Source organism: Hoplias malabaricus, chromosome 6 (genome assembly GCF_029633855.1).
Source record: "Hoplias malabaricus isolate fHopMal1 chromosome 6, fHopMal1.hap1, whole genome shotgun sequence".
Taxonomy (NCBI): Eukaryota; Metazoa; Chordata; class Actinopteri; order Characiformes; family Erythrinidae; genus Hoplias; species Hoplias malabaricus.
Window position 1 is genome coordinate 42,833,419 of NC_089805.1, and position 24,115 is coordinate 42,857,533.

Consider the following 24,115-nt stretch of genomic DNA (forward strand, 5'->3'; position numbering starts at 1 on the left):
GTGTGTTCTCCCTGTCTCCGTGTGGGTTTCCTCCCACGGCCCAAAAACACTTGTTGGTAGGTGGTGTGGTGACTCAAAAGTGTCCATAGATGTGAATGTGTAAGTGTATCGCCCTGCAAAGGACTTCCACCCTCTCCAGGGTGTGTTCCTGCCTTGTGCTCACTGATTCCAGGTAGGATCTGGACCCACCACAACCCTGAACTGGATAAGCTCTTACAGACAATGAATGAATGAATAAATAGATACTTCCGTGTATATTCCTGTCTTTATTTGTCTTGATGTTCCCTCGTGATAACTTATGAATAACTGCAAAATAATGCTAGCATCAGACAAAGTGGAGAAAAAAAATCATCACAGCCTTAAAAGTAGATAGATACTTTATTGATTCAAGAGGGAAATTCAATAAATGTATGAATAATAAATTAGTTTGTTATATTATGAGATGTGTTATTATTTAGACAAATAGGTATTAGAATAGCTTGGAAATTTCAGCACAGTAGGAATTAAATATAGGGCTGAAAATAACACCAGCTTATACCTGCTTAAGTGTATGTGTAATATACGACTTATATAGGCCAGTGAGTCCTAAAAGAGTAGAGCAGAAGTTGCAGGGAAACTGCATGAAGGAGGTCTGGGATGCGATGAAAACCATCACAGGCTGCAAAAAGAACAGTGGCAGCTCAGCAGATGGTGGTGTGGACAGAGCAAACCAGGTCCACCATGCTGAGGACCTACTGCAGAGTGCCATCATCAGGCAGAGGAGCTCATTCAGCGGGAGACTGCTGTCTCAGTCCTGCACCATGCACTGACTCAGAAAGTCTTTTGTCCCTCAGGACATTAGACTGTTCAAGTCATCAGCAAATAATCCTGTCACTCTGCTATACTTCGTACAATTGAATATACACTACCCTCTATATGGAGGGGTGTGTACTACTGTTCTGTACTGTACTGGTTTACAATGGTTAATTGCACTACCTCATCCACACAGATTTTTCTCTGTCTATTTTATACTCTATTTTATTTTATATTTATACTTCTACTCACTATTTTATATTTTATATTCTATACTTAGTTCTATATATTCAATGCTCAGTTTTTTATTTCTATTGTTGTTGTCTTTATGTTATTTTTGTTATTCTTTTATGTGGAACAGCTACCAAATGCTTCAAATTCCCCTCTGGGATCAATAAAGTATCTATCTATATATGTATCTATCTATCTTTAGCTATGTACAATGTTGGTCTCAAAATGTGGGAGAGAAGGGAAGTATGCTTCTGTAACTGCTTTATACCTTACAGGGTTGTGTTGGGTCTGGAACCTGTAATATTCTGGAGTAATGTCATTGAATATATAACATAGTTGGCTTAGATGTTGCATACATTATAAAGACATAGTGATAGGAGTACGGAAAAATACTGCATGTATGTCCATGCAGTAGTTTTATATAATACAGAAACAGTTAGTTAAAGGAATAGTATGTTGTGTGTTTACCTCAAAATTAGCGCTTAATTATTGACACTCCACCGGCCTGTAAAAGGGAGAATATCGCCTCTGTCATTGCTGCATAGAGTCCAGTGCTGTAAAACTACACTATGGAACCTCAGCAGCACAGGGCAGCGAACTCTCATGAGAACTGTGTAGGGATTAGTCTCAAAATACTTGACAAATGTGTAAATGTTGATCCACCAATTAAACACAATTCATAAATATGTTTGACCACTCACAAATAAATATATACCAATCTGTGTCTCACAGTCTGCAATTTGTACAAATAAAGTTAAATTCATGAATATATGTGTTTGGTTTTAATAGATATATCATGATTTTATGTGAAAATTAATGCATTTTTTTAAATTCACATTAGCATATATTTGTAACATCACAGTTTCTGTGTCGCAGGCACACAGCTCCAGGGACCTGGAGGTTGTGGGTTCGATTCCTGCTCCAGGTGACTGTCTGTGAGGAGTTTGGTGGGTTTCCTCCGGGTGACTGTCTGTGAGGAGTTGGTGTGTTCTCCCCGTGTCCGCGTGGGTTTCCTCTGGGTGACTGTCTGTGAGGAGTGTGGTGTGTTCTCCCTGTGTCTGCGTGGGTTTCCTCCGGGTGCTCCGGTTTCCTCCCACAGCCCAAAAACACACGTTGGTAGGTGGATTGGCGACTCAAAAGTGTCCATAGGTGTGAGTGTGTGAGTGAATGTGTGAGTGTGTGTGTTGCCCTGTGAAGGACTGCCCCCCCCCTCCAGGGTGTGTTGCGCCCAATGATTCCAGGTAGGCTCTGGACCCACCGCGACCCTGAACTGGATAAGGGTTACAGACAATGCGTGAATGAATCTGCATTCAACTGGCATCCCCTCCAGCCTAATGACTCGGTGCCTATAGCGCCTAATGACTCTAATGATTCGGTGGGTCCGGAGCCCACCGCGACCCTGATGCTTGAACACAAATTAGGGATGATTCAGCACCCCTAAAAATGCTCATGGTTGGACACTGTCGGATGGATATATGTGGTTAGTAGTCTATTTTCAGTCCAGCAGTGACACTCAGGGGTTTAAAAACTCCAGCAGCACTGCTGTGTCTGACCCACTCTTACCAGCACAACAAACACACCAACACCACGTCAGTGTCACTGCAGCACTGAGAATGGTCCACCATACATCCATATCCTCGCCTAATCTGCATTTGAATGAATGTTTAAACTCATTTTTAAGCTTTTCCTCCAATATATTGTGACTGTGGATAAGGAGAACAGACTAGTGTTATTGGGTTTGTTGGTGATATAGCATGTAAAGTTCCCATGAAACCGGAGACACTGAACATGCATTAACGGTGCCAGTGGGGCTAGTTACAACCTTACTCAACAGGGAGGCCAGTGTGGATTTATGGTTGTTGATGGTTAAGGAATAGTTGGACTGTAAAACTAGCTTGGAGGGAGTTGGGTCTGTCAAGCCTTCTGGAAGTGTTCTGGGCTTAATTCAGCAAAGCACTGATGAAGAGAGATGCCTACCTGATGACCCTTGTGAGAAGCTAGTGATGGTTTGGTTTTCATGGGCTGGGCTCAATGAGTAACCTTGGTTGTTAAGGAAATCTGGTAGCTGTTTGGATTATAAATGGCCACAGCAACCCCATTAGTTTGGTAAAGGATTTAAACAATGGGTGATAACAGAAATGTTGTGACTGCAGGTAGAAAGAGATTGGTGTGAAGCTCTACTGGATTGGCATATGATATATTACATTTTATCCTCAGCATGATTATGATAAATAATAGTGGGAAACACTTTAAATTACAGTCCTCTAATTACTGTGTCAGTACAGAAAAAGTACCTGTTAAGTAAGCCATAAGATAAAATAAGTACTCTGTAAGTAAAGAGTATGATACTAGAATATGTTGTAACATTTTACAAATAAGGCACACCATAATTACAGAGAAATTACCTGTTAAGTAATCTGTAAAATAAAAAAAAGCAAGTAAAGTGTGTGATTCTAGTTTTGAGCCTGTACTAATTCTAGCGGTTAACACAAATCTTAGTTAAGATTTTAAGATTTGTAAGATTTTAATAACCTGTGATCAGAAGATAAATCTGATCTTATAGTTTCCTTCTATATCAAATCCATGTAGAACCTAACCTACTTTAGCCTACAGTATGAAATGTGGGAACTCTGGAGCAGTTGTTAAGGAGCCTAAGGTCACCATGTTTATTTAAAGGAATCAGCTACAGGGACATAAATCTCCAGCACTGGGTTGTAGAGAAGTGAAATTCTTTTCTGAAGTGATTACGCTTTCTCTAGTATGTGTGAGATAAGTTGAAGTTGCGTAAGAAACCTTCCAACTAGTGATGGGAATTTCATCTCTTTTTGGGGAACCGGCACATTTGGCTCCTAAATGGCTCTTTGTTTTACCACTTATTTCCCCTGGTACAGAACAATATTACCTACATTTTACAAAACTATATGGACAAAATATTATTCAATATTAAAAATAATAAATAGTGTTGCAATGGCCAATTGTTTTAATGGCTGTCTTGTAATAACTCACTGATTGCACTCACACATTCAATTGTATAAATAACTGGATTTTTATTTAAACACCTTAATAAAAAAATCATTTGTAAACTCTGAAATATAGCCAATGGAACCCAATGTAGGTATTACAAAATAGCTTATTAAATTAAATAATCATCCATTTCTGGGTAATAAAATGAACAAATACTCTGCAAAGTGCAAAACAGCAGCATTCAACGGTAGTGATTAAAACAACCACAACTGTCAACAAACATTTAACTGATTTAACATTTTCTTCAACTATTTTTTGGAAGGCAGATTGGCATTCAAGAAAACCAAGTGTCTCAGCTTGGAGGGGTTGGTCCAGTTTCTTCTATCTGATCAGTTTTTGAAAAGAAAGGGGTTGAATGACAAGCCTTAGAAAAAAAAATGGCTCGGTCTTAGACGGGAACCAGCTCTCATCGTTCACTTACAAGAGCTGGCTCTTTGAACAGGTTCGTTCGCGACCGACACATCACTATCTCCAACATCCGTCCCTGACCTCACTAATGCTCTTGTTGCTGTATACCATCAAATCCACTCAGAAGTATTCTGACTGCAAGTATAAAGCCTTCTCAGAAGAAGTCTGGGTAACACTTTAAATTACTGCCTGCTAATTACTGGGTAAGTACAAATTAAGTACCTGTTAAGTAAACCGCAAATTAAAATAAGTACTGAGTAAGTAAAGGTAATGAAACTAGAAATATGTGGTAATTACTGGTATCTTAAAACAATTTTTCAAATAAGGCATGCTGTAAGTACTGAGTAAGTACCTATTAAGGTGTATGATAAAAATTACTGAGTACTTAAGGGTATGATACTAAAAATCTCGGGATATCTTACAAATACTTTACAAATAAGGCACATAACTACATTCTGAACCCACTGTACTTCCAAGCATAATTATAGAGTACAAAATTTAATTAAAAGTATGATAGTTTATGCAAGTGGCTGTTACTGTCATTTAAATTATAAATAAGGTATGCAGCTTCTATTTTGTATTCACTGTAGTTCTGAATGTAATCACAGATCCTTTACAGTAATTTACAGTGCACATTCAGAGAAGGACATGGTCAGCTACTGACCAGCTATGGTACCCTATAGTACACTGTTTAGCCTACATGGATTAAGACATTATATGAACATAGCTGACTAATGATGAAATGGGTGCTCTTCTTTATTTGTAAAATGTAGTACCCAGAAATAATCACATATTTCTATCATACCATTTACTTACTCAGTTCTTATTTTATCTTATGTCTTACTTCACAGGTACTTTCTCTGTACTTACCCAATAAAGTGTTACCCAATAGTGGAATGTAACCTGGCCATTACAAGATAACATTATGCAAGACAAGTTTATAAGAACACATACGTTTCTTAACAAGTATGCATAACGAGAACAAGCCTCATAACGGTATGTGTTGAGGGAATGCTGTGGCCACATAACTCTCCTCACACATTTAACCTGTTGGCACACCCACAGTGAGTCACAACTGTTAACGCTGCACTGATATTTATAGACAGCATACAGAGAAAGAGGAAGAAAGGCAAAGACTGACGCTGTTCTCAACATTCCTTCTTGAGTGTGCCTAAATCTTTGTCTTTTTGCAGTACATCATATTTCACTGTCTACGCTGTAAAAAATGTCTGTGAATTTTACAGTGGAAAACTGTAAAACCATGAAAGTAAATGACTGTAAACTCTAAAAAGGTTAAAAACAGTTTCTGTAACAGTGAAATACCGTAAATACTTTTATCAGCCAAAATACAATTTTTTACATCTCTTTACTGTAAAATATACATTATTTAACTGTTAAACACACAAACCATTGGGGACGATACAAGTGTCCAAGGACTTGGAGGAGCTGAGACTCATTAGGGAGCTCCCAGCATGCTTTGCTTCTCCATATTTTCTGTGATTTTCAGAGTTTCTTGTTTTTTTCTGTCTTTGAGACTTTTTAATTTTGGGTTGCATTGGGGTGATCACTGTGTGTGTGTTTGTGTTTCTGTGCATATTATGTCGAGACGTGTGTTCACCATCAGCCTGTGTTCCGCGTGTGGCACCCAGATACTGAACATTTCTTTAGTTCTTTCAGCAATCTCTCCTTTTAAGGCTGAATACAGGAAGCAGTTTGGCTATATCTAAATATGGCTATATCTCAGTCTTCTTTCTCTAATTTGTCACACAATTTACATGTTAATTTTATAGCAAAACAATGTTTCTTTGTTATTTTTATGTAAATACCATGTTTTTTTACAGTGTGTATCTGTTTTTTTAACAGAAATTGTACTGTAAACAAAACAGTCCTTAAATTTAAAATTTATGATTGCCAAAAATGTTACCGTATATTTTAAATTTGATTTTTAATTTAATTTCATTAATATTTTAAATGTAAATTTTACGGATTTTTTTGTTTACAGTGCACACTCTGCTCCATTTGAGAACAAAAACATCAAGAACAATTAAAATACAAAAACAAATGTTTTTCTTGATCCTCTCTAAAAAGCAAAGATGCATCAGACTTGACCAATGAGAATGCCCTGAAAGTCTCCTCATTCAATGATTCATGAATTCACTCTTGTAAGATGACTACTTTTTATCATGCAGTTCAACACCAAATCCGATTTTTCAGAAGTCTTCAACCTGATTGTGAACACTGATTGTGGGCTGTCTATGCCACATTGTTTAAAAGCTCCCAAAACACTTGCTCACAATGCCACAGTAAAATTCTCTTTTTTCCTGTGTAATGGTAACGCAGCATCCAGGAGCTCCTAGCACCAGGCAATGGGAAGGTTTTTTTTTAATGTAAAGTCTTTCATTCATTCATTGTCTGTAACTTCTTATCCAGTTCAATGTCACGGTGGGTCTGGAGCCTACCTGGAATCACTGGGTACCAGTCCTTCACAGAGAGACACACACTCATGCCTATGGACACTTTTGAGTCGCCAATCCACCTACCAACATTTTTGGGCTGTGGGAGGAAACCAAAGAACCCAGAGGAAACCCACGTGGACACGTGAGAACACACCAAATTCCTCACAGACAGTCACCTGGAGTGGGGCTCGAGCCCACAACCCCAGGACCCTGGAGCTGTGGAACAGTGACACTACCTGCTGCGCCACTGTGCCGCCCCACGTCTTCATGGAATGAAAAAAAAGTCTGTTCCCTCTTACCTCCTGTCCCAATTCTTGCCCTAAGGCCTTCCTGAAAATGTGCACTTTGATGACATATAATGACAATGTCAAAGTGTGAATAAAAGGGGTGCGAGGGTTCAACTGTTCAAGGGTTCAGAGCATCAAGAACAGAATGGGACACTCACACCTTTCAGGTGTTTAAATGTCCAGTTAGCAGCAATGTCCAGTTTCTTTATCAAGTATTACTTCTGTTTGATAAATTATGAAGGAACTTGTTTAGTGTTTAGTTATAATAAATTAACTGTTAAACTGTTAAAACCAACTGAACTGCCTGAAGTTTATGTACCGTAACAACACTATATTTAAACAGGTCTTTTCATTTCACTTCAGCATTTTTAACATGACTCACATCACACAGGTCTCAATAAAGATAAAATATTCTGGTTACAGTTAAAGGGTTAATGTTCGTCTGTTTTCGGAGCCATCTTGTTAATGGTTTCTTTGAGGAACGTCACAGGCCCGCAGTGAAACATGGGTAATTCCCTTCACGAAGGTATCATCTGCTGCAGGCCTATGGGAGAGGTACATAAAGTGTGCATATGCGGTGCTCGTGAGCACCCTTGTTGAGGGAAATATAAGAACTGGGAAACCCTAAAGCCTCGCACACTTAGACGGCATTCACAAACAAGGGGAGCGAGGGCGCAAGTGCGAGTATTGAGATGAGGTTAGATTCAGTGTAGCTGTGAGATGTTTATGGCTAAAGGAGCAGTATGGAATGGCATCTGGGCCAAAATAGTTTAGAATAAACTTAACTGTACTTGTTTTTTCAAAGAAAAACGAAAAAAAACCTTTATGTTTTGTGACAATATTTTAAACCTTTGGGCACATATTGCTTACATTTAGAAAATGTTGTCCATAATATGTGACTGTATCTGCTTAAAGTTTGTAAGTTCCCTTACAAGACCCCAGTGAAAATGTAAAGAAATGGCTAATCCCTAGCACCCAATAATACATTATTTACCCCTAAAATAATAGCTTTTTCTTTTTTCTTTTTGGCTTTTTAAGGTTCTCACTTGGAACTTAAATGATGGAAAGAAAAGCCTGAAAGTGAATGAGTGCATTACTACATCAGTTTCAGCCTCAAATGGTCAATACCATTTGTAACATCTAGTGTTAAAGGAATACAATGTAAGAACTGGCATTTGTGTCTCCTGATCACCCCCTACCTGCTGCTGAGTGTAATTCACGTTTAGAGTACTGTCATGAAATCCAGTCTCACACACATCTCTCTCTCTCCCTCACTCACTCATTCACTCATTAAAACACTACTAACACACACTCTCCCTGTCTCTCTGTCACTGACAAACACACACACACATCCCACACATTTCATACTCTGTAAGGCAGATACAATATGAAGGTCTCATATGAAAGCTGGAACTATCCTCTTTCCACCGGAGCAGTATTATTATGTACAATGTGTACAACTAATAAGGAATCTGTTTCAAATATAAAACGCAAAAATATGAAAGGGAATGGAAATGAATAATCTGTAAAAATAAATAAATAAATGTCATCCAAAAGTTATAAATCATTCATCAAGTTAATGGGCTAGTTCTTGGGATTCAGATTTATAATATATATGTAATCCTTGATTTGGGGGAAAAATAAATCACCTCTACTAAAATATATCTGTGGTTATGCAACTTGTATGTATACACCTGGCATCACTGAATTTCTGAGATTATCCTGAAACTAACAAGCTCTCATTTGTCTGTCTACAACTCGCCTTGCTCCACTATATTCATCAGGTACCACATGAAAATAAAATAAAACATAGAAATGGGGCTCTAATATGTAAATACACTTCAATGCAGGCAAATACCATATAATCGTACAATAACATATGTTGGGCACAAGGGGACACCATACGCTTTCATTTGACACCTCTCCCACCAGTTCAAAACAAGACGCAGCAGACCACGCATGCGCACTATATCGAATCGCTGGCTTTCTGCTCTATGCCTATTTTGACAGTGATTTCTCACTTTCCAATTCGTGTTCAGAATCTAGAAGTCGTACCCATAATAATTAAAGTCGTATGCGTTAGTTTTTATAATCGTATATTCGTAAGTCGTATTCGTACAAAACACACACAAAACAGACTTTTGTGTACAAACTAAATATTTATGTGCGAATGTATATGAGCAAGCACAGGTTTATTCTGAGTAATCTTACTCAATACGCTTTCCCCGTGCGCTGTTTTGTTCCTCCTCTGCATCCCCCGTGCGTCCGTCTCCTAAGCTCTTCGGGGATGTTAGTTGTCCTGGTCGCCATGCCAACTGGCTTCAGCGCGATCAGCTGATCCCGGGTGTAAACAAAGGAGCCATGTTGCTGCGCATCAGTGAACCAGGAGAGTGAAAGAAGCACTTTCACATGTTTCACGAGGGAACAGCTTCACTAAGTTGCCTCGTCGAATAAATAAAATATAAGAAAGATTAATAAGAGTTAAAAAGAAAAACACGAACGGGAGCTACTGTAATAGGCTGCATGCTCGTCTATTATTTAGGTTTACTCTGTCTTAATCATCGTTTTTTTGTAAATTTAGTTATTTTGCTTATATTTTTTTAAATACATTTTACACATTTTTACCTAGGCTTATATTATTTTAATCTAGAAATTGGATATTGTTGGAAAATTACTTGACACACACACACACACACACACTTACATCAGAAATGTTGGAAATACTACTTTTAGTTTCATTTCTTGAGAACTCCAAAATGTTGATAGATTCCCAATAGAGAAACGTGACTGTAGAAATTAGTCACAGGTCAGTTTAAATAATTAAGTTTAATGCTACTATTAAATTTCTTATTGTAGAGGTTGTCTGTGTAACTATACATAACACTAAGAATTACAGTAATAAAAATGATTTACATCAGGGGTGGGCAATCTTATCCGTGAAGAGACGGGCCTGCTGGTTTTTGTTCTAACCAAACAGGAGGTCACATAATTAGTTGTTATACTGAGACCAACTTATTCAAAGAGTGAAATCAGGTGTGCTCTAGCCTGAATGGAATAAAATCCAGCAGCCACACCGGCCCTTTGTGGATAAGATTGCCCACACCTGATTTACACGTATACTGTCAAAACTTGAAGAATGTTCCATTAATACACACAGCTTTATCAGTAAATGAAAGAACATTTAAATAAATAATATTTGAGCATTGTGTTAAATTACAGTTTGATTAAACTGCCTTTTCCTCTGCCATCTACCAGTACATCAGAAATCTTACCGTCTGCCCCTTTACACAAAGTAGATGAAATCCGCTGAAGTCTGTTTAGCCTGTACCTAGTATAAAGGTGTTGTCTGCTTATACGGGAAGGATGGTTTGAGCTTAACAGGTTCTTGTGACATGGCATAGGGTGGAGTCAATTTTTCTAAGCAGGCTTCAGTAGCATACTCCAGAGAGCCCAGATCATGTGAATGGACCTTAGGTTTTAAAATGGTCATTTCCATGGCTTCTGTGTCCAGAATCTGCTTTGTTTTGGAGAGACTCTGCTTTTGATATTATCCTCATCAAATTGACATCAGCTTAGCTGTTTAACCAATGGTGAAAAAGATTTTATTTCGTATTTTGTTTTTGTTTTATTGCTTATACAAATCACAAATGCTTCCTAATATCCCAGTTTTTAGCATATTTTACACTGAATACCTACTGTAACAAAAATGGCTTGGATGCTCACACACACACACACATGGTGTTACAGAATTAGGCATCTTGTTCTCAAATATAAATAAATAACCCACAATTTTACACACAATGTCAAGCAAAAGACAAGGCAAATAAAATAAATATTCTGTGTAATATATAATGTGTGTAAGTCACTGTAGGTGCTCCTGAGTGGGCGCGTGTGTGAACCAATGACTAGATGCTGTGTGATGGACTGGTGCCATGTGCAGGTTGTGTTCCTATCTTACTAAGCACTGGAATAGATACTGACAACTATTCAAACAGATCCTTAAAGACATGGCAGATCAGACATATTAATTAACCGCTAAAAAGCCTTGTATTATTGTTAAGGTTCAAGGTGTAATACCAGGTACTAATTTGCTCAATGAGTGCCTTACTGTGGATGGATAAGACATAAGTATTTGAATCTGAATTTTGAATATTTGAAAAATTCTGAGAAAAAAAATCAGATTAAAAAATATGAACCCATAAATTAAAGTAGAAAAAATTCAAAATGCAAAAATATGAATCTACCTTGAACCTAAAACTACAACTAAAAGCTGTTATGAACCTCAGTCTCCCTGTAATGGGATGATTACACTCTGAACAGTCACAATCTTTCTTTCTAAGTTTAACAAAAAGTAAGGAAATGTGTGTTTGGTAGATCATTTCTTTGTTGTAACAATGCTTCTTGGCAATAAATCTTATACTGTCTGTTAATTTCCCTTTTAAATGGTGCCACAGTTGTAAGGAACATGCAACAGTAGAGCATTAACAGCATTTCTGATCTTTCTGATCTTGCTGATATTGCGAATTGCAACTCACTGCCTGGAAGCTCTGCTGACACATTTGATATTTGTCTCTTTTCATTCTATAATGATATATCTGTTATCTCTCTTAAAGACCATATATGTAAGTTAGTTTTATCACGCTCTTTAGTAGAATGCCAGTTTATTTTCTTTATTTTTATTAGGATATATTTCATGTCATGGAAAGCTGTGAGACCTGAGAGTTTAGATCATCTACATGGTTCTTTTCTACCCTCCCCCGAACTGCAACTGTCTACTTTCACTGACCTCCTCTTGGCCAGGCACAGTTCATCTTGAACAAACAATGTTAAGTATGGGGTGATGCAGCCAATCTAGGTGAGGATATCAGGATGTAGGACAGTCTGCTTGCTAAATTGCAGTGTGGAACCATAACGTCTTGGACCAAATGTATACAGTGTGCTACAAACCACTAGCTAACCCCTTTACACCTTGAGCTGTCTAGAGGAAGGAAGGTCAGTTAAATGGGGTCCCTAGCCTAATGACTATGTGTTACTTTTACCCAATATGAAAGCAAGGTGTTGAAGGCTATAGTGAAGGAATGGGAACTTCACTCTTCTTCCCTAATGATCCTCGAAGAACCCAAGCGCTGACTTCATGGTTGACCAGCTCAAGCATATAGAGAATGTTCAAAAGGGTAGGTAATAAACAGCAGGTGCAACAGTTTCCAGAGTGCTAGAAGAGGGGTTAAAATCTTCCACCAACTTAAACATCCAAACTTCGCTTCTGGACTAGGCCTCTCCCATACCAGAGGCCCTCCCTTTTAGAAACTCCACTTCAGGATCTCGAGAAGAGTGGGACCCCCCCCCTTAGATTCTGAATGGCATTTATTCAGCTACAGTTCCATCAGATTCTTATTAGTAATGAGCATAATATCATTTGAAAACATTTATGCTCAAAAGTCCTAATCTTAACAAGGTAAATTATTAACCTATTTTCCACATTAGGAAATCAGCAATGTGCACTTTGTGAAGAAGGATTTTGATGTAAAGTGTTACTACTTCTCCACTAATAAACTGAACTGGTGATGACTGCAGTGAGAAAGAAGGACATCTGGTTATAATCACCAGCAAAGAGGAACAGGTGAGTTGTAAAGTGTTCTAGTGTCCTTCACATTCCTTTCCACTTCGAAAAACTATATTTGTTTACCCACATGGACATAATATTGAACATATTACAGTGGGAAACGGGAAATTATAAACTGTCCTTACTTTTGGTCTTACCTCTTCTCCATTAGCCTGAACCTAGCCAATGCAGGAGTCTGTTGGCTAACATAACAGAACAGAGTAATTCAATTTCTCCTCAGACTGTGTTGATCTCCAATGTCACTACCCTAGCAGCAGTTTGCATAGATGACGCACCTGAGAGGAAACTTGTGCTTCTCTTTTCCCATCTAGATTTGTAGCATCATGTGATTTGGAGAGACCTTGTGGATGTTTTGTCAATGATTAAAGCTTTGGTGGACAACCAAAAAACAAACAATCCATAATTAACCTATTCACTGATGTGAAATATGAATATGATGCCAATACCAAGTATCAATACTTCAGTAGTTTTTAAAATAATTTCCAATCCTGCATCAGGATTTTTTATTTACACGTTCAAGAGAATCACTGGATTGGGCTGAATGTTTTGGAGACAGAAGGAAAGTGAATGTGGGTGAACAACAAACCGCTTACTGAGAAAGAGGAAGTGTAAGAGCCATATTCATGTACACACATCAGAATTTGTTTTTTTCATGCCTGGCCTTGCAATGCTGACTTTAGTGAGAAGATTTTTAAAAACAGCTAAAAGCTGATTCAGTACAGTGAACCTGTGAGGAACAAGTGTTTTCTGTTCCCTACAGATTCTGGTATGAGAAAAAGACTGAATTTGATGAACTGATAACTGGAAATGAGGACTCTTCAGAAGAGAACTGTGCTGCTCTTGGGAACGAACATGGAATACAGACTCATGGTTTGATGCTTCATGCCAAAAACTGAAAAATGATATCTGAAAAATAAAAGCTACAGTTGAGTTCATGGTAATTGTTGTAGAAGTAAACAGAGTCATGTAATTTTCTCTTTTAACAAATTACCATGCAGCAGCTCTGTTTATGTCAAGAGTGTCGATATTTTACATCTGATCAGTCGTGTTTAAATGTGTTTTTCTATAAAAGATTTACACAACAGATTTCCAAATTATATAAGTTTCCATCTTTGCCCCGGATGGGATAATCAGCCAAAACATGTCCACATTTTGCATCTTTAATTTAAAATTGTTGCAAACATTGCACATTATAATCCCTCATTATGCAACATTGGTAGTGGCAGGTTTAGTGTTTGTAGTGTAAACAATGATGTGAGTAACTTTTCATTTAACGTGAAAAGAACGTGCATGCGACCCACTTTTGGGTCACAACTCGCCAGCTGAGAATCGCTGCTCTACATGAAGGGCTAAAATCGGCAAAAAAAAAAAAAATCCTGTGTTCTCCCTGTGTCCGCGTGGGTTTCCTCCGGGTGCTCCGGTTTCCTCTCACAGACCAAAAACACACGTTGGTAGGTGGATTGGTGACTCGAAAGTGTCCGTAGGTGTGAGTGTGTGAGTGAATGTGTGTGTGTTGCCCTGTGAAGGAGTGGTGCCCCCTCCAGGGTGTAATCCTGCCTTGCACCCAATGATTCCAGGTAGGCTCTGGACCCACCGTGACCCTGAATTGGATAAGGGTTACAGATGAATGAATGAATGAATATATATATATATATGACTGTTTCTATTAACTGGTCATTTACTTAAGGTTGACGCCTAAATAAAATGGCTGATATATTTAAGGTGGCTGAAAAAAATGGGAGACATTTAAGGTGTTTTTTTTTTATGTTTTTTTATGACTGTTTCTATAAAGTGGTCACTTAATGTGGGAGCCTAAATAAAAAGGCAGATTTCTTTTTACTGTGCCGTTTTTTAAAGGTGGCCTGCAAAATATAATGGGAGACTTTTTAATGTGTTTCTTTAATGTGATGAAGTGGTCATTTACTTACAGAAGTCTAAATAAAATGGCTATGTTTAAGGTGGAATTTTTAAAAAGTGGTGCTTAAAATATTATAAAATATGTTTATGGTGTTATAGTTCATTTGAAGTGGTAATTTCTTTAATATGAAAGTTTTAATAATGTGGCAGTCAAAGTATATTCAATCATTTATTATCTGTAAGTGCTTATCCAGTTCAGGGTCGCAGTGGGTCCAGAGCCTACCTGGAATTATTGGGCGCAAGGCACGAATACACCCTGGAGGGGGCACAGGGCAACACAAACACACACTCACACACTTGAGTCGCCAATCCACCTACCTACATGTAGTTTTGGACTGTAGGAGGAAACCGGAGCATCCGGAGAACACACCAACTCCTCACAGACAGTCACCTGGAGCAGGAATCGAACCCACAACCTCCAGGTCCCTGGAGCTGTGTGACCGCGACACTACCTGCTGAGCCACCGTGCTGCCCTCAACGTATATTGGCAATCTTAATACAGTCATTCCCCAGCACTTGATAAAGAAGAACACACCGCTATGCAACTGGATATTGGACTTTCTCTCTGATAGACCCCAGACAGTAAGAGTGGGAAAGAATACCTCTCAAACCATCAGCACGAACACTGGGGTTCCTTAAGGCTGTGTTTTGAGTACAGTTCCAACAATATCATCAAATTTGCAGAGGACACAACAATGGTGGGCCTCATTAACAACAATGATGAGGTGGCCTATAGAGATGAAGTGAACCCACTGGTGGACTGGTGTGACAAAAACAACCTGTTACTGAATGTCAACAAAACAAAATAAATCAGTTGACTTCAGGAGAAAACACAAGGGTCACACTCCACTCAATCCGCAGCAGTATCGTGGAATCTGTTAAAAGCACCAAGTTTCTGGGGGTTCGTATTACAGACAAACTCAGTTGGACAAAACACACTACCCCTCTCATCAAGAAAGCACAGCAGCGCCTCCAATTCCTGCGAAGGCTGCGGAGGGCACATCTCTGCTGTTCTCTCCTCACCACCTTCTACAGGGGCACCATTGAGATCACCCTGACTTGCAGCCTCCCTGTCTGGTATGGTAACAGTACAGCTGCAGACCAGAAGTCTCTCCAGAGAGTGGTGAGAACAGCAGAGAGAATCATCAGGACCCCACTCCCATTCATACACCAGCTGCACCAGTCACGCTGTCTCAGAAGAGCCACAAGGATAGTCAAGGATCCTACCCACCCTGCACACGGACTATTCAAGCTTCTGCCCTCTGGGAAGAAGCGTTACCGCAGCATCCAGTGTAAGACTGCCAGACACTGCAAGAGCTTCATCCCTCAGGCCATCAAACTTTTGAACTGTAAAAGCTCACACAACACACGCTGCCAATTAAAATAAAAAAAACTCATCACCCTTATCTTGATATAAATCCATGTATGCTATGTATACTACAATCATGCAGATGTGCAATATCTGATATGCAATATATTCATATTTTATACAGCACAACTTACATTCATTTATATACCTGATGTGCAATATTTTTCTGCTTCATATGTATATTACATTCTTTGCAGATACCTATTTATTTATAAACACTGCCGTTCCTTGCTGCTATTATTTAATTTCATAGATATAGTGCCTTATTTTGTGTAGTTGTATTGTCTGTAGTTGATTGTGAGTATGTCTATTTAAATTAGGTATTGTCTTATTTTGCATAGCACATTGGAGTTTAGAGAACCGGAATCTTGTTTAGCTGTGCACTGCTGTGTGTTGTCTAAATGACAATAAAGTTCACTTTGACTTTTGACTTAAGCTGGTGGTATTTTAAATTAATTTTTTAAAATAAATTTAACCTCATAGCTATTAAGCCAGATATTAGCTAATGTAGCTTTTTTTTTCCCCAAGGGCAAGCCTGGTCTTATAGATTGGGATGGCTTCCACCCCATGTGGAAGGGTGCTGCCTTACTTTCTTGCAGCATAGCACATAGGCTTTTAGTTAGTCAGCAGAGTAGTGTAAACAGCTTCTGACAATTCAGCATCAGGACCAGGCCACAGACAGACAGGCTAAACCGACCGTCGGCAAACTGCCTCGAGGTGTTACCTAGGTTCAGGCTGTATTGAGACTCAGTCTTAAATAGTTTTTTCTCAGTTTTAACAACCTAATCAATATTAAATCATATTCAGATGATAGCAGTTAGAACTAAAGAAGATCACCTCTGCAGACTGTACAACTTGCACATGATGCAGTTCCCTCAGAAGCTATTATCAATCCTCTTTTAACTATAGTAAACTCATCCCTTAGCCTTGGCCATGTACCCAAAGATTTAAAGTAGCAGTTATTAAACCTCTGATCAAGAAACCAAATCTTGATGCTAGCACATTGTCTAATTACAGGCCTATTTTTAATCTACCATTTAAATCTAAGATCTTAGAAAAAGCCGTGGCCCAACAAATTGGTTCATATGAACATAATCATATTTATGAAAAATTCCAATCTGGATTCAGGCCACATCATAGCACTAAGAGTCAAGATAACAAACGACCTTCTACTTGCCTCTGATCTAGGCCTGTTGTATCCCTGTTGGTGCTTCTTGACCTCAGCGCAGCCTTCGATACGATAGACCACAATATTCTCCTAGAAAGGTTAGAAAACACAGAACGTTATCAGTTCGTAAAAGTCAGCAATTTACCTGCAAATTATTCTAAAGTAAGAATTCTTTGAATTCCACAAGGTTCTATTTTAGGACCATTGTTATTTATATTCTATATGTTACCACTAGGCACATTTATAAGAAATCATGACACAGAAACATTAGTACAAACCGGATTCCAAAAACGTTGGGACACTAAACAAATTGTGAATAAAAACTGAATGCAATGATGTGGCGGTGCCAACATCTATTGGTGATCCTCTTACCATCTTGGCTTCAGAGAGACACTGACACTCTGAGAAGCTCTTTTTATACCCAATCATGTTGCGTAACTTCCTCCTTCTAAACAGCAACAAAACAGAGGTCCTGCTTTTGGGTCCAAAAGTGGCAAGAAATAAATTATCAGATTTAATTTTAAATCTCGCTGACTCCAATTAAACCTGGTTCAGCAGCAAAAAATCTTGGTGTCATAATTGACCCGGATTTATCATTTGATCAACACATAGGCAGTATCACTAGGACAGCTTTTTTACATCTTCGCAATATTGCTAAGATTAGAAATGCCTTATCCCTTCAGGACACAGAAACATTAATACATGCCTTTATTAATTCAAGGCTTGACTACTGTAACGCACTACTGTCAGGATGCACCAGCAGCAATTTAAGAAAACTTCAACTAGTTCAAAATGCTGCAGCTAGGGTCCTCACTAGAACTAGAAAATTTGAACATATCAGCCCAGTTTTATCATCACTTCATTGGCTGCCTGTTAAATTCCGCATTGACTACAAAATTTTGTTATTAACATATAAAGCTCTACATGGGCTTGCTCCTGAATATCTTCAAGATACAATTTCCTATTATGAGCCTCCACGTTTACTCAGGTCACAGAATACTGGATTTTTAATTGTTCCCAGAATTCAGAAGGCCTCAGCTGGGGGAAGAGCCTTTTCTTATAAAGCCCCCAGACTCTGGAATGATCTTCCAGAAAATGTTCGGGACTCAGACACAGTCGCAATCTTCAAATCTAGGCTAAAAACACATTTGTTTAGTTTATCTTTTGGTAGCTAATGCTCCCCCATAGATAAAGGCGGCAGATCCGGGGGGTCCATGGACACAGGGAATTATAGTAAACTGAGACGCTGGTGCTGTCGTCCCGCCGCTTCTCGCGATCACTCAGGTTTGTTGACGGTGGAGCGGAGGGATGCCAGTGTTTCAGGATGCTCCCGTGTCTGTGTGTCCTCCTGGTTCTCTCCTTTTAGTTAAAGCTGTCATAGTCAGATCTGCCGGAGTCATTAGCCACACTCTGGAAATTTTCATATTTTCTACTTTACAAACAAAAAACAGTTCAAAACTAATTCCATCCCTTTACATTTTTCCGAGTAAACAACTGCCCACCTGTCTGTCTGGACACTGATGGATGACTGTCGAGATCCTCCTCCACGCTTCAGACCAGCTGCCCACGCTCCAGCAACCACCAAGTGCCTTGAAGCTGTCCCTACACTGAAGTTCTCATGGACTACTAACTATCAACACCAGTAGATTGACCAGAGGAGGATGGGTCACCCCTTGTGAGCCTTGGTTCCTCCTAAGGTTTCTTCCTCAGCTGGGGGAGTTTTTCCTTGCCACTGTCGCCCCTGGCTTGCTCACTTGAGGGTTTTACATTTGTTTTTACGTTTCATGTCAAATCTTTGTCTTACTGGAATTCTGTGAAGCTGCTTTGTGACAACAACAGTTGTGAAAAGCGCTACATAAATAAATTTGATTTGATTTGATTTGATGTTGTCAATTGACCTAATTAGTGTTAATTGGTCTTCCAGCTGTTCGTTATATGCTCAATTTCCTTTTTCCAGCCACTTATTGCTACTTGTCCCAACTTTTTTGGGATTTGTTGACACTGTGAAATTTTGAATCAACATATTTTTCCTTTAAAATGTTACATTTACTCAAATTAAACTTTTGATCTGTCATCTATGTTCTATTATGAATAAAATACTGACATTTACCGTCTCCACATCATTGCATTCAGTTTTTATTCACAGTTTGTTTAGTTTTTCGGAATCCGGTTTGTACATGCCCAAGACTATTGTAATGCACTACTGTCAGGATGCACCAGCAGAAATTTAAGTAAACTTTAACTTGTTCAAAATGCTGCAGCCAGGGTCCTCACTAAAAGTAGAAAATTTCAACATATCTGTCCAGTTCTATCATCACTTCATTGGCTGCCTGTTAAATTCCGCATTGAATACAAAATTCTGTTATTGACGTATAAAGCCTTATTTCCTATTATGAGCCTCCATGATCACAGAGTACTGGATTTTTAATAGTTCCCAGAATTCAGAAGGCCTCAGCTGGGGGAAGATCTTCCAGAAAATATTTGGGACTAAATTTAAATCTTTAAATCTAGGCTAAAAACTCATTTCTTTAGTTTAGCTTTTGGTAGTTAATGCTCCCCCACAGATAAAGGCGGCAGATCCAGGGGGTCCATGGACACAGGGAATTATAAACTGAGATGAGATGGGACTGAAGCTCAGAAAATGGATTATGAGCTTTTTATGACCACTCAAAAGGAAACATTTTCAGAAGGTAATTTTAATCATTTAGCTTGTGAACAGGCCAATGTCTGCACTTTGTTAATTTTGTTAAATATCATGTTTTCCTACTATAATAAATCCATCCATCCATCCATTATCTGTAACCGCTTATCCAATTTAGGGTCGCGGGGGGTCCAGAGCCTACCTGGAATCATCGGGCGCAAGGCGGGAATACACCCTGGAGGGGACGCCAGTCCTTCACAGGGCAACACAGACACACACACATTCACTCACACCTACAGACACTTTCGAGTCGCCAATCCACCTGCAACGTGTGTTTTTTTTGGACTGTGGGAGGAAACCGGAGCACCCGGATGAAAACCCACGCGGGGAGAACACACCAACTCCTCACAGACAGTCACCTGGAGCGGGAATCGAACCCACAACCTCCAGGCCCTTGGAGCTGTGTGACTGCGACACTGCCTGCTGCGCCACCGTGCCGCCCACTATAATAAATATATTTCATTAATCCATACCTACTAAAATACACACTATATACAAAATGAAAATAAATGCATTTGAGTATCCCCACAAAGGGCTTGTTCAATGTCCAAATTTTTCCACATAATTTAATTGCATTTGATGACAAATTCTAAAATTCTGATGGGTCACTCATGTAATCAGTATAAGATCATGCACCATAACAGAAATATTAAAGCAGCTATAAATAAATTTTACTACCTTTCATTCATTGTCTGTGGGTCTGGATCCTAGCCAGAATCACTGGGCGCATGGTGGAAACACACCCTGGAGGGGGAGCCAGTCCTTCACAGGGCGACACAGACTCACTCACACCTACGGACACTTTTGAGTTGCCAATCCACCTACCAACATGTGTTTTTGGACCGTGGGTGGAAACCGGAGCAAGCCCACGCTGACATGGGGAGAACACACTAAACTCCTCATATCTGTTTCTCATATGCATTTCTGTTCCTATACAGTGTAACCAGTTCCTATAAATGAACCAGTTTATGCTCTAAAATATGGATCTGCCACATGGGTGTGGCCATGATTAAAAAAGGGTTTATCCATATCTCTCATCAATTTAGGCCACTAGGTGTCAGTATAATGACTGTTTAATTAATAACCATTGAAAAAAAATGACCCTGTGTTCAACACTTTTAACAGTTATCCATGTTATTTGTTGTGAGTTTAAAGTGACTCTGTGTTTTTTATCCCCAGATGTTGGGGACCACACTGGCAAGTCAGAGAGAGGGAGGAGACCTCTTTGCAGTGCAGGAAGTCTGGAGTATCTTTCAGCCACTCTCTCTCTCCTTCTACTCTGTGCTTCGATTGGTCTCTGTGCAGTGGGGGTCATGTGTGAGTATCTCTCAGTTTCTCTCTGTAAGGCAGAGCTTTGCAGCTCTTCAGTGATCTGGATCCCCAAAAAGCATGGATACCACACATTTTAGGGTCACAGGAGGATTCCTGTCATTTTCTGTCAAAACAAGTCTATACAGATGTGCACTTCAGAAGAAAAACTTGCCCACATTGCATTGTGATGTTTTGCTATTTCTATTGCAACAGTGAAAACTATGTTCGACAAAGCAGTGTGTAAGTGTAAGCCAAAATGGCAAATGTCAAAAAAATAAAAAAGTAATATATTATTACAAAATATATATTTTACACTATGGTTAGGTCCCCTCTCTCAGCAGCTTTAGAACCTGCAGTGGTAGAAGTTAAGAAAACAACAACAAAAATCTGATGTTTATTTAACTGTATTTAGGTTTACACAGTATTTGAAACAACACATTTCTATGGAAGCAAATCTGTCTCATCATTCCAGTGAATTTAACCAAATGCACAATATCTGACCAGAGGAGGATGGGTCACCCCTTGTGAGCCTTGGTTCCTCCCAAGGTTTCTTCCTCAGCTGGGGGAGTTTTTCCTTGCCACTGTCGCCCCTGGCTTGGAACTAGTGCACCATTTAAGGTGAAACAGAAAATCCTAATAAGAAACTGGTGAGTAAGTAGCCAAATTCAGTGCCGTGGTTGGATGTTGGTTCGATTGGAGACAGAATCGATTGCTTATCCTTTGTATCCCGGAGGTGTACTGTGAATTTTTTCACTTGTATTTTGGTATCTGACATTTTTTTAAGCTCGATTTTTTCATCTGAATTTATTAACCTTGAATAATAACAGTGAAAATGTGTTCTTGAAAATTCACTAGTTCAATTCAAGAGCAATTATATTCAGATGCATAATTGTGAAGCAACATATTCAGAGGTGGAAATCTGAAGACTTAAATTCAAAAGCAACAAAATTCAGATGCATTATTTTAGTGCAAAAAAAAATTGTGCTACAAATTCAAATGTGGTAATATTTCAAAGTCTGATGAGACAGATTGCCTTCCATACATTTCTCCCTTAGTTACATTTGAAAATGTTTCAGTGAGTGATCAAATACAGAAGATCACATTAGATGTGGTCTGACAGGACAGTTCACTCAACAAGAAAAAGTTTAACTCACCAATTGTCGCATTTATAAGGTAGGTTACAAACTTTCATGTAGGTTTAGCTTTGAACTATGTGATTTTAAACTCTTTTTAGGTGCTGTCTTGGCCAGGCAAGACTAGCTAAATACTCTATTATTGGTTGCAAACCAGCACTTCAGATTCTGCTAAAATGACATTTATCCCCTTGACGTCTGAAGGGCTTTAAACATGAAGTATTTGTTGCTCACATGAAATGTGGGTTACAGATGCTGAATAGATGTTTAATACTGAAACACTTTCATCCAGTATGCTTTTATGGTTCATCTGTGCTGTTTTTGGTCAAATTTGATTTAAACATAGTTTATAAATGAAGGATAAAATGTATCTACACCAGCCTTTTAAAAAATCCTGTATGCACTGCAGTGGCTAGGCACACACACACACACACCTATGGACACTTGAGTCACCAATCCACCTACCAATGTGTGTTTTTGGACTGTGGGAGGAAACTCCTCACAGTCACCTAGAGCGGGACTTGAACCCACAACCTACAGGTCCCTGGAGCTGTGTGATTGTGACACTACCTGCTGCACCATCGTGCCTTCCAGTGCTAATATCTTAAAAGTAATTTCCATGTTTATGCCTCTAAGTATGACTTTTGTGTTTTCTCTTTATTGAACAGATTTGAATAAAGGCGTCTCTTTATAAGCACTGAGTGAGGATTATTCCAGAGCTCTAGAGAGACTCTCAGTGCAGGAACACAACATCAGTGGTACGACTAAAGACTTTCCTGTGGAATTTTTTTTTTTTACTGAGAAACACATCAGAATTTGGGAAGAGTAATAACTCATATTGCTTCATTGATTCAAATATGACTCAAATATGGTAAAATAGTCACAGTAGTTTAAAACACACACACACAAACACACATTTTGAAGATTTGGTCAAATTTCCCTATTATATAAATACATTCCCACATGGGAAGAATGTTCTGAATGCAGCTCAATTCCACACAATCACAGATTATGAAATGGAGTAATGTAGTGATCAAGTGAAAACAGAAGAAAGAAAGTAGACAATCATTCAAAACTGCTTCTTCTTTTAACCAACAGTTTTGTTCTTTTATATTCTTACTTTTTTCATACCTGTGTCAGGAACGAGGGGCGGATTGAGGGAGGCGGACGCATTCGCTAAAACACGGGATAATTTAATATAAACAAAACAACGATACTTAAACAGGACACAAACAAACAAGGAGCCAAACAAGCTAAATAAAACAAAGGAAACTGGACAGGGAGAACAGGACAGACGGACGAAAAGCGACACGACGAAAAAGGAGAAGAAACGGGGAAACTCTAGAGACAGACGGACAGACTAAATAGCGTGACCAACTAAACACAGGATAAAGGGGAAATGTACGACACACGGATGAGAGACAAGAGGGCTTAAATACTCACACAAACGAGACACACCTGGACAGATAACGAGGACGGGTAACACATGACACGGACGAGGAGGCGGAACAAAGGCGGAGACTCGAACATAAACAAAACAGAGCCATGTGCAAATAAAGCACATGGCGGGGACAACAGACTGACAGGACGAAGGCGTGACAGATGCCCCCCCCAAGAACGCGCAACTCCCGGGCGCGTACTCCTAAACCCCCCAGGAGCTGGCACAGGAGAGGGCACGGAAAACAAGACAGGACA

General features: G+C 39.1%; 1 protein-coding gene across 1 annotated transcript in view; it reads right to left on the reverse strand.

The window, feature by feature from the left end:
* LOC136699822 (uncharacterized) overlaps positions 1-9,452 on the reverse strand; it is a 29,724-nt gene extending 20,272 nt beyond the window's left edge. Inside the window, exon 1 of the mRNA XM_066674830.1 lies at positions 9,410-9,452. The gene's annotated coding sequence lies outside the window, so the exon portion shown is untranslated. The remainder of the gene's footprint in view (positions 1-9,409) is intronic.
* Between the last annotated feature and the right edge of the window lie 14,663 nt (positions 9,453-24,115).